The following is a 12,576-nucleotide window of genomic DNA, read 5'->3' on the forward strand; positions in this document are numbered from 1 at the left end:
ACACTGCTCATCCATGCTAATTACATACTGCAGAGCGTTCATATTAAACCTCTTACTGTGAAATGTAAGATACTTGCAAGAGAATAATTTCATTCTTCTCCCCTGAGCTATTAGTGTCATATATTTTATTTTACATGTGTTATATAACTTCCAAAATGCAACATTACCTTTGCTTTAAAGTGCCATGTTTTTTAATAAAGTTTAAAAATTGCACCTTTATATTTATCCACATATTTATCATTCCCAGTGCTTTTTATTACTTTCAGTATATCTGAGTTTTCATCAGTATCATTTCCCTTTAGACTAAAGAACTTGCTTTAGCATTTCTTATAGTGCAGGTCTTCTGGCAAGAAATTTTCTGTTTTTCTTTTATTTTAAAAACTCCTCATTTAATCTTAATTTTTGACGAGTTTTCAGGCTGGATACAGAATTCTTGGTTTGCATAGTTTTTGCTTTCTTCCAACATTTTAAAAATGTTGCCCCATTTTCCTCTGGACTTCATTGTTTCTTATGAGTTGTCATATGCATGATTACTCCCCTTTAACTATTTTTCCCCTGGCCATCTTTAGATTTCCTCTTTATCTTTGGTTTTCAAAAGAATAACTGTGATGTGGCTAAGTGTGGTTTTCTTTGTACTTGTTAGGAATTTGCTGAGTTTCTTAGATAGATTAATTAGTTTTCTACCAACTTTTGGAGCTTCCCTGCTGGCTCAGGTGATAAAGAGTCTGCCTACAATGTGGGAGACCCAGGTTCAATCTCTGGGTTGGGAAGATCTCCTGGAGAAGGAAATGGCAACCCATTCCAGTATTCTTGCCTGGAAAATCCCATGAACGAAAGAACCCCGAGGGCTACAGTCCATGGGGTCACAAAGAATCGGACACAACTGAGCAACTAACACACACAGCAAATTTTGGAAATTTTCAGGTGTTGTTTCCTCAAACATTTTTTTCTGAACCATTCCCTCTCTTTCTCAGACTCTTAATGGACATTTTAAGATCTCTCAAAGGTCACTGAGGATTACTGAGACTCTCTACATTAGTTTCATATTTTTTCTTCAGACTTTTTTCTTTTTACATCTTTCTTCTTCAGATTGGATAATTCTACTAATCTTCCTTCAATTTCACTGTCGTTCTTTTTGAAGTCTCCAATCTGCTGTTAAATTCATTCACTGAACCTTTCATTTCTGATATCATGTGTTTCAGTTATAGAATTTCCATTTGGTTCTGTTTTATTGCATCTATTTCTCCACTGAGATCTCATATCTGCTGACTTACTGCATCCATCTTTTTTTAATAAGTCTCTGAACTTTTTTTTTTCATTTATTTTTATTAGTTGGAGGCTAATTACTTTAAAATATTGTAGTGGTTTTTGCCATACATTGACATGAATCAGCCATGGATTTACATGTGTTCCCCATCCCGATCCCCCCTCCTGCCTGCCTCCCCATCCCATACCTCTGGGTCTTCCCAGTGCACCAGCCCTGAGCACTTGTCTTCTGAACATTTTTATAATGGTACTTTTAAAGTCCTGGTCTGCTAAGTACAATATTTGGGTCATATCAAAATCTATTTCTTTGACTGCTGTTTGTCCCCTTGATCAGAGGTAACACATGTTGCAAACATGCCTAATAATTTTTATTGTACACTGGACATTGTGGATGATATTTAAGGAGTCTGGATTATGTTATTTTCTTTAAAGAAGGTTGGTTTTGTTCTGCAAAGCAGCTAATTATTGGGAAATTTTCTTACCCTGTTAGGGTGGTTCTGCCTCATATTTATTCTTAGTCCCAGGATATGGCTTTTACTCTATTGCAGGCTTTGGCAAACATTATCTATAAAAGCCAGGCAATAAGTAACTTAATTCTTGTGAGCAATGTATGGTCTCAGTTTCCTTTTCCTTCTTTTCATCTTTCCTCTTCTTCCAGCTCCTGCTGCTGCTGCTTTTGAACACCACCTTTGAAAAATAACAATCAGTCTTAGCTCATGGGCCACACTAAAACATGCCACAAGCCAGATTTGGCCATAGTTTCTAGACCTCTACTTTTGGGCATGGTCCCTCAATCCTAGCATGTGGCCTTTATTAGTTCTCAACTGAATCCCTGCAGTGCTTATTTAAGATGTTCCCTTGGGGATGGGTCAGACTTCAGTGTCTCACAGCATGGACACCTGCTAGCTCATCACTGTCACTCTCCCCTAAGCCTCATGAAGCCTCACCTGTGGATGTTCAGCCATGCTCTCAGCTGAGGACCCAGAAGACACCTTTATAGGTCCACTGCACCCTCTCACAGACACACCGACACATCACTAACGTCCAAGCTGACACCACGCAGACAACTGCAGATGGCAGCAGGGACTGAGTCAGGATCTCCAGGACTTTCATTTCGGTCCAGAAGCACCCACTTTGTAAAAGCAGATTGCAGACCTAGCACCCAGTGCAGCAAGTATTAGTTACATGGGCATGAATGAACTGATTGGGTGAATTGTGATTATTTGTACTGGGATCGTATTTCTTAGGGCTTCCCTTGTAACTCAGTCGGTAAAGAATCTGCCTGCAATGTAGGAGACCGGGGTTTGATTCCTGGGTTGGGAAGATCCCCTGGAGAAAGAAATGGCAACCCACTCCAGTATTCTTGCCTAGAGAATCCCATGGACAGAGAAGCTTGGCAGGCTACAGTCCATGGGTCGCAAGAGTCGGACATGACTTAGCACATTATTTCTTATTGTGAATTGGTGTTATTTTAAATGTTCTATTTTTTATGGGCATATGATGAACCTCTTTCTTCTGATCAATACCTAACCTTTATTTTAAATTGGGGATTAGAAAACTATGGTCCATGGACTAAATCCAGCTCACCACAGGTCAAATCTAGTCTATGTGCCATTGCTTACATGCTATCTGTGGCTTCTTTCAGGCTGCAATAGCAGATTTGAGCACAAAATTTGTGGTAGACCCATGGCCTGCAAAACTGAAAACATTTACAGTCCAGTTCTTTATAGAAAAAGTTTGCTGATCCCATTTTAGACTATGCTTTTGCAAACTGAAATGAACCACTCTTTACAACGTTGTCAAAGCTGGTGAGGCAAAATGGAGCAAAGATACACAGGGCATGTGGATGGCTCCGGATGATGATGAGGTTTCACAATGTGAGCAGCACTGGTGTCTGACATTCAGTAAGTAAAGGCCTGGTGTCCGCCTCTCAGAAGACTTTGGGGTTGGGTGTAGGGACAGGCTGGTAAATATAACTTCACTGAGGAATATACATGTGACACTAGATTCTCACACATTGGTAAAGTGTATGAAGTCCTTTTTTCAAAGAACAGTGCTTGACCTACCTCAGATATTCTATGTGACCCAGAGGCTGAAGACCATAAGGAAGAGAAGAGTAGAGATAACCAACAGGTACCCAGCTCTGAGACGAGGTCTTCACCACCTCACCTCACTTAGTACATCAAGAGTTGGGGGGGCATCAGCATCCATCCCAGCTTCTCAGATGAGCTGATAGGCTCTGGGAGGATATGCTATTTGCCCAGTATCACAGGTAGGAAATGTAAGGGCTAATACTCAGAGCTATCAAATCCATTTTTATAATTTCTACAGCATTATCTCTGGAAGGATAAGGAAATAAGGGAACAGGATTCAGGAGGAGGGAGAGAAGTGGGAAAAGACACTTAACAAGTGTCTTTCTCAAGATGTACATTCGAGTACCTTATTTTTTCCAAAGGGGGAAGAAGTATTAAGACAACCCCTAGAAGTGCCCTTCATATCTCAACTGTATATACCAATGTCCATATGAAGATAAAAATGCCCATGAAGATAAAAATAATGAGAACCCATAAAACAAACATAGACTGGAAGTACAAAGAGGAATGCAGGGCCTTTGTATCTGTTGTTCCCTGTTGCCGTGCCTTAGAGTTTCCTTTCAAGGTATTTATATTCCAAGGAATTTACATACCTCACTTCCTTCATGTTATTACTCATACACTAGGTTCCAAACACTGGTCTTCATGAGTATCCAACTGAAAACTGCAAACCACCACCTCAGTCTTCACTCCACTCATCTAACATATTACATAGTTCATTTGTTGATTGTATCCCCAACTTGACTGTAACCCCATGAGAGTGAAGACTTGGCTTTGTCTGGTTTTCTTTTTGTTTTTTCATTTTTGTTTTCACTATTGTACTCCCAGTATCTAGAACGGTCCCTGGCACATGATAGAAGTACAAACATTTTATTTTGTAATAATTTTATTTATTAAGCTATTTTTGGTGTGCTGGGTCTCCATTGCTGCCCGAGGGCTTTCTCTAGTTGCCGGGAGCAGGGGCCACTCTCTAGTTGTGGGAAACTCCAACATTTCAAAATTTATCTCAAGGTCAGGCAAGTGCCCAGTGACCTGTGGCAGACGTTTCTAATTCTTTCCTTAAAATCCAGCCGCCTTCTCTATCATCAGTAGAGTTGTGTCTGAGAGCAGCAGCAGCATACAAAACATAAATAAATAAATGTTAAACCATTCTATTTCCCAGCTTCTCTTGTGGATGATGCTATGAGCCACAGTCCTGGCTGATGAAGTGAAGAGGGGTGTTACTGGGCAAAGCTTCCTGAAAAGCTCTTTACAAGGTAGTGGCGTCAACAGGCACACACTGCTTAGCTTTTGCCTTCTTCCTGCCTGGCATGGATGCGTGATGTGAGAGGCAGTGCAGCTGTCCTGGGCCATTAGGCAGCGAGGATGGATACAGTGGAAAGAGGGAAGGACCACCACCTGGACCACCTTTCTCTGGACATTCAATCCTAGGAGGGAAAATAGAGCCTCAAATTTTTGAGCCATTGTTTACTCATGTTTTCTGTGACTTGAAGCTGAAGCATTCCGGTTAAAAACCACTAAGGTCAGAATTGCATTTCCTGCTTTCCCCTCCTTCAAATCTAACTCTGCTGTGATCCATCTGCGGGAAAGTTATGCATGCGTGGCACCCACTCAGCCAACAATATGGAGATTACAATAGCTGTTTAACAAGGCAGTCAGTCGTGGCAAGACAAATAACACCCAGCACAAGACAGTGAAAAACTGGCTGCTTTTCCTGTAAAGACCAAGCAAAGGTTGGTTTTGCTTAAATTTTCCTGACCAGGAAAAAAATTCAGAGCGAGTAACAGAATTAAATGTGGAGAAGCCCTCCAGTTTACAGGCAAGGAATACAATGCATAGATACAGTCATTGTTCCCTGATACAACCAGGATCATCCTGGGATATAGTTTTAAAATGTCAATTGAATTCCTAGCAAGAATTAAAAGAAACAGGAACTTCCAAGAAAGGTCCCCTCAGCATTAACTTTGGGAGAGCTAGTGCTGACTTGCCTGCACGTTGAGAACCACTGCTTCACTGGTTTCACAGTGTAAAACCTGTGAAGGATTGAGTTGTATCCTCCCTAAGTTCATTTGTTGAAGGTCTAACCCCAATTGTGACTATACTTAGAGACAGAGTCTTGTTGTTCAGACACTAAGTCATGTCTGACACTTTGTGACCCCATGGGCTATAACCTGCCAGACTCCTCTGTCCATGGGGATTCTCCAGGCAAGAATACTGGAGTGGGTTGCCATTTCCTTCTTCAGGGGATCTTCCCGACCCAGGGATTGAACCTGCGTCTCCTGTGTCGGTAGGCGAGTCCTTTACCACTGAGCCGCCAGGGAAGTTTAAGGAGGTAATTAAGGTTCAATGAAACCACACAATGGGATCCTAACCTGATAGGACCTGAGTGTTCCCCGTCTCTCGCTCCCCTCTCTGCCCTGTGAGGACACAGCAAGAAGGCAGCTAGCTGTCTACAAGCCAGGAAAAGGCCTCACCAGAACCCAGTCATGCTGGCAGCTTGATCTCAGTTTCAGCATCCAGAACTGTGAGAAAATCAGTTTCTGTTGTTGAAGCCCCCGGTCCATGGTGTTTTGCCACAGCAATCCCAGCTATTATAATACAAACTTCTAACCAAAGGGAAGTAGAACCACCCTACTCCCAAGGCTCCCCGTGACTCTCCGTGGCTTTTTCTAGAGTCCCTATCTGTCTCCTGAATTACCCTGCTAATTCTCACACTGGCATTTCTCTCTCTCCGCTTGGAAACCAAGTCGCTAAATATTCACTATTTGATTTAGTGACAGGTGCTAAGAGGGAATGTAAGGATACATAAATCAACAGTGTTTACCCCTCAAGCTATCTGGAAGCAATAGAAATGTAAAATAAATTTAAGAATCATTTTCCCCACACTTAACCCTTTCAATGATTTCCCACGGTCTCAGGAGCGAGTTTACCGTCTTAAACATGACCTGCAAGGCATTGCTCTCTCAGCGCTCTCTGGCTTCCTCATTACAATCCAGCCTTCCTTCAGTTTCCTGCACACACCTGATGCTTCTCCTCCCAAGTCTTTCTATATTACCACTGCCTGGGCAATTCAAAAACTTGGATCTCCTTTGTCTGTTTCCTACTAACTCCGCAGGGTGAAGCACAAAATCACTTCATGGCAAGGCCCTTCCTGCCCTTTAATGGAGTTAAAGCTCATTTCAATACCTGCCTGGCTCTGTGACCATTTTCTTCATAGCACTAATAACAAACTAAATGTGCTAAGTCACTTCAGTCATGTCCAGCTCTTTTGTGACCCTATGGATTGCAGCCCACCAGGCTCCTCTGTCCATAGGATTCCCCAGGCAAGAATACTGGAGTGGGTTGCCATGCCCTCCTCCAGGGGATCTTCCTGACCCAGGGACCACGAAGCCCACGTCTCTTACATCTCTTGCATTGGCAAGCAGGTTCTTTATCAATTGTGCCACCTGGGAAGCCCCCTAATAACAAACAGGGTGATTTAAACAGCTATTTATGGATGTGTTCAACAAGCAAGGTGAAGACTATGTTTATCTTCTTGTCCTGTGCTCAGCACACAGCATAGTATAGGCTCTCACTATATACTTACTAAAAGAATAAGATCTAATGATTCAAGGATCCCATTAATTACCAGATATGTAGAACAGTCATTAAAAGCTCAAGTGAAGAGCAGGACTGGATAAGCTAAGCAACTGCACAGAGGAAATGCCTGAACAGAGCCTGAAAGGAAAGAAGCCAGCCATTCTGACACCGTTTCTTTTAGGCCTAATCAGACAGCGCTCCTCGTTCAGTGAAAAGTCAGTCACTTAGTCTTGTCTGACTTTGTGACCCCATGGACTACTGCCGACCAGACTCCTCCATCCATGGAATTCTCCAGGCAAGAATACTGGAGTGGGTTGCCATTTCCTTCTCCAGGGGATCTTCCTAACCCAGGGGTAGAACCCAGCTCTAAATATACATTACATTACATTACACTACATTACATTACATTTCTTTCACAAAGAAAAGAGACTCATTACCCCCACGCCATCTTGGTCTCTTCCTTCTTTGGAATCTGCATTATAAGACAATGGAAATACAGCCATATCACGTTCATTTATACGAGGTAATAGTCTCGAATTGCCTTTTAATCATTAAATTTGTGAATGCCCTAACAGCCTGAAACTCGAAGGCAGCAGTGATGTCTGTTACTCATTTATTCATTCATCAGGCATGCAATGTATTCAGTGACTGAAGTTCCAGTCCTGGGACTTCAAAGCAAGAGAAGGCAGAGCCCGTGCTCTTAAGCACTTCAGATTACTGGGAAAACAGATCAACAGTTCCATATACTAACAGTCTGATGTGACAAGGGCTAGAATCAACACCAAGTTCTGGACATTCACAGAAGTGGTCTATCACGCTCTGATCGGGACGTATATGGAAGGCCTCCTGAGATACCTGAGCCGAGTTAAACCTTCAGAGTTTATGGCCCACGACTGGAGCGGACATTCCAGGCAAAAGCAGTAGCCTGGCTTTTCAGAAACCTCCATGTGGTTCTGTGTAACTGAAGGTTACACGTGGTTGTGTCCTCATGAAAGCCATGAGGCTGGAGAAGCAAACAGGCCCAGAACACCAAGGTCTTTTGCTAGTTCAAGTTTGTACTTTATCGTACAGGCAACAGAGAGGCATAGAGAGATTTTAATCAGAGAAAAATCCATCCTGCAGCTTGGAAAGCTCACCAAGTGGATGAAAGATGGTAAGGCCCTTTAAAGTTAATAAGATGAGAAATGAAGAGAGCAAGGCCCCGGAGCAGCAGAGGCATTAGTTGAGATGTTCAGGAATTAAATGAACAAGATTTGGTGATCTGACAATAAATGCACCTTTTCGCTCCCTACTTGTCCTCTCCTTTCCCAAGGTTCCATGCCCTGGTCGTATTCCCGGGTTCACTGTCTTATCTTTATACTTTATAGGTCAAAGGTAACCTCTGGCTCACTGCTGCACCCAGGCGTTATCCCCCACCCACCCTCAACCTGCCCCTCTTTAATTTCCTGTCATAGTACTTTTTGACTACAGATGCACATCTTGAGTGTTAATTGAAAGCTTTTTCAAGGAGCAGCACCAAAGTTGAATAACTGGTATTTCAAAAACAAAACAAAAAAGCCACATTCTTATTCTAGAAATCTTTCAGTTCCTAAGTGGTATTGCCCTTCAATCCCCCTCTGATCTATCAAATCCCAGGGACTGAAGGTATGTGAGAGAGTCCAGAAGTTAATGCTCTCACACATGGAAAATTAGCCCATGTGGATACTTCAGAACTAAGATGCTCCAATTAAAGAGGTGATAGACCTCTACCAGAAACAGACACTAGGTATTCTCAACAGAACCACAACACTGGAAAGGCTGCTATGTCACACAACTATTTGAAACTAAAATGTGGCAGTTAGAAGCAAGACAAGAACAAGTTTGACTCATTTCTTAGAGCCCTGCTAACAGAGGACTAGAACCTGCCAGGCCAACCAGGCAGGATGTGGGAAGGGGAGGCTGCACACTCCTGCTGCTTTAAAGACTGGGGATTTGTACATCTGTGTCTTTTTCTGTTTTGCATATCTGTGGGAGAAGGCAAGGGTGGGATGTTTCGAGAGAACAGCATCGAAACATGTATATTATCTAGGGTGAAACAGATCACCAGCCCAGGTTGGATGCATGAGACAAGTGCTCGGACCTGGTGCACTGGGAAGACCCAGAGGGAGCCGGGTAGAGAGGGAGGTGGGAGGGGGGACCAGGACGGGGAATACATGTAAAACCATGGCTGATTCATGTCAATGTATGACAAAACCCACTACAATATTGTAAAGTAATTAGCCTCCAACTAATAAAAATAAATGAAAAAAAAAAAAAAAGACTGGGGATTTGGAGGGGCCGAGTCACTGTGACTCCTGCCAGCTGCACAACTGCTCTCCTTACCTGCCTGCTCTCTCATTTTTAAAGGCAAATGAAGATACTGCAACATAAACAGTAAAAGATCAAACTTCGGGATAATGGAGACCTTGACAGTCAAAATTCTAGCTCATGAAGGAATCCTGAGCATTGCCTCAATCCTTTCTCGCAGATAAGAAATCAAGATCTGGACTGAGCCCTCCCTATAATGTCCTACCTGGGCCCACAACAGACATTGTCATGAATAGGACCCTGTGGGTCAGAGACCCGTAGATAACCTCAGGAAAGCCCAATGATGAGACTGAGGCAACATCTGAAAACTGGCCTGAAGCCCTCCTGATACCAGCTGAGAAATGTAAATCAAAACTACATGAGGTATCATCTTCCACCTGTCAAAATAGCCATCATCAAAGTCGGCAAATAAAAACTGCTGGAGAGGGTGTGGAGAAAACAGAACCTTCCCACACTGCTGGTGGGAATGTAAACTGGTGCAGCCACTATGGAAAACAGGATGGAGTTTCCTCAAAAATATGAGTTGGCAAAAGATCAGATCAGGACCACTTGGGTAAATCTGGAGTGTCTTTCAACAGACCGCTTTGTTTCAGGGTCGAGAAGGTGGGGAGGGAAGTCTCTCACGGCGCTATCAGGCCTCTTGTGCGGCAGTTCAGGGTGTCTCTCTGGTGAACAACTTATCCCAGAGTGGGCACCCTCACGGCTATCACAAAGTGTTTTGCTGGAACTCAACAACTGCAAGCTCGCTTGTTGGAACTAGACTACTAGTTAGTAGGAGCCCTAAAACTAACTTGCCTTTGGACTTGGCATATTTCAGCCATAGCAAACCTCTCCACATCCTTAGCAAATTAACACCATCAAATTACCCCTGATCTAGTAAATACTTTTGAGTTACATAATCCCTCTTCCCGACATTTGGTTTGTATTTCTATTACTGCCCTTACGTTAGGGTTTATGACCTGTCTCCCCTATTAAATATCAAGTTCCTTTAGGGGAGGTACCTGTCACATTAGCCTCCATATCTCCAGAGCTTATCATAATGTTTGGTGCATGGTAAGCAATTAGGTACTTGTTGAATGAATTACGCAGATTCTGAATACTTCGTATCTGCTATTTGGGGGAGGGGGGACCTAGTCTCTCTCGACACCTAAAAACAGGAGAGCAGTAAGACTAAAACTTAAAGGTAGGTTTTCTTCAGCTTACTTTTAAAAATAAACATGTAAAATGCTATTTGATAAAAAAAAAAAATTCACTGTTCTAGTTAGTAAATAAAGAATACAAGAATAGTATTTGAAGACTGTGTAAAAGATTGAGAAAAACACTAGGACCCCAAGAACTTAATGGGCAAAGGACATGAAGAAATAATTCACTGAAATTAAAAACACATGGCACAAAAAAAACTTTCCATCCACACTAGACATTATTTACCTAGTAAAAAAAAAAATACTTATTAAAATAGTGAAGTTTTAATAAAATGGTAATTCAGAAATGATGATGTGAAATAAAAAGGTACTTGTACACTCAGGTATTAGGGGAATATAAACACAGCTACATGGAGCAAGAACTTTCAGTTACCCTCAAGGTATACATGTTAAGACTCCATGTGTATACATACAAATACATATGCATGTACATAAACTAAGTCTTTATGCTTTTCTAAAAATACGTATTCCAAGGAATGAGAATGTTCATTAGAATTTATGCAGTATTTCTTAGAAGTCAGCATAAGTCTACCACTTGCTAATGATCTTCAGCAAATAATTAATTTTCTGGACTGTTTCCTCATCAGTAAAATGGTTATTTTAAAAAAAGAAAAAAAATCATACCTACCTTAGAAGGTTGGTGTAAAAATTAAATGAGAAAATACAGTAGAGTTTAAAACAGTGCCTGGCATACAGGGTGCTCAACAAATGTTAAATGTTAGCATTCCGTATCTGGAAACAGCCTAATGCTTAATAATAAAAGTATGTTTAAAAAGATAATGATAAATCAATACAACAGCATATCATACAATCATTAAAATGTTGCTCCTGAAATCATATAATCACTAAAAAGTTGCTCTTAAAGAGTTTTTACTAATGATGGAGAAATGCTTATATTAAGTAAAAAAGTATAATATAAAGATATATAGTATGATTTCAATTATGTAAAGTATGTATCAATATATAGAAAATGATCTAGTAGAAAACATGCCAAAATATTAAAAGGATTACTTTAGGCAGTAGAATTTGACCTGCTTGGTTGTTTTTCTTCTTCATACTTTTCTATCATGAATCATTTTTTATAAGTAATAACTTTTAAAATCAGGAAAATACCAGTTTTTATAAGCTTAAAATAAGGTTACAAATAGGTTAAGTTCAAAAATTTATACTAACATCCAACTCTTCATGTGTAAATGATGTGATGTGGAATTACTGTGGCTTTCCAAAACTCAATTATCTTTTGAATTTACGAATATGGAGCATTGTACTAATGCAAAGTAAATATTACAAGCACCATGGAGCAGCAACAAGTATTCCTTGGTTGAATCTGTTTATAAAAAGTGTATGAAATCTAGCACAAACAGTGCATTCTCTGACTTAAGACAGCCCACATTCTACTTAGGCTGGCCTCTCCCACTCCCAATCACAAGTTCTAGCATACAGGTGTTTCTGATCCAGAATCCCTGGAAACCCTGAACCAGTGGGGGCCTTGCTGGGCGTTCCTAGAGCCCTTCCTCCTCCCAGCCCCACTCCGCACACTGCAGCTTTTACCTCTTCTATTCATCAAACTGAAAAGTTCTCATTCCTTCTGCAGTTTTCAAAGGGAAGAACTTCTGCCTGGGTGTAAGAAGAAGAAAGAAGATATTCCCTTCATTCTGAAGAAACTTTGCATAATGCTTTTCAATTCTTTATGCAGTTTTTCCCCTTCCTCAACAGCTTTCGAGCCTATGTTCCTCAACTCTTGACCTTTCAGGTTAACTTACCTTATAATTAGTCCAAAACACTATGTCCATTTCAGTCAAATTATTTAACTCATACCACTGTCTACTAAATATATAAATATCTGTATATATAAAAATCACTCAAGACCTTAACAGTTTTAACAACTGCATTAAAGTACGCAAAATTTACAGGAGTTGATGGGAAACTGTTCATATTCTAACTAAAGTACTTCTTTGGAGTAAATCTCAAATGCTGATTGTTTAATCAGCATTTTCATCTAAACAGGACTGAGTTGCACATTACCAGTTACAGCCATAAAGCTGAAAAACCATCTAGTTAATATGCACCAAACATCCACCCACACTGCA

Source organism: Odocoileus virginianus, chromosome 21 (genome assembly GCF_023699985.2).
Source record: "Odocoileus virginianus isolate 20LAN1187 ecotype Illinois chromosome 21, Ovbor_1.2, whole genome shotgun sequence".
NCBI lineage: Eukaryota > Metazoa > Chordata > Mammalia > Artiodactyla > Cervidae > Odocoileus > Odocoileus virginianus.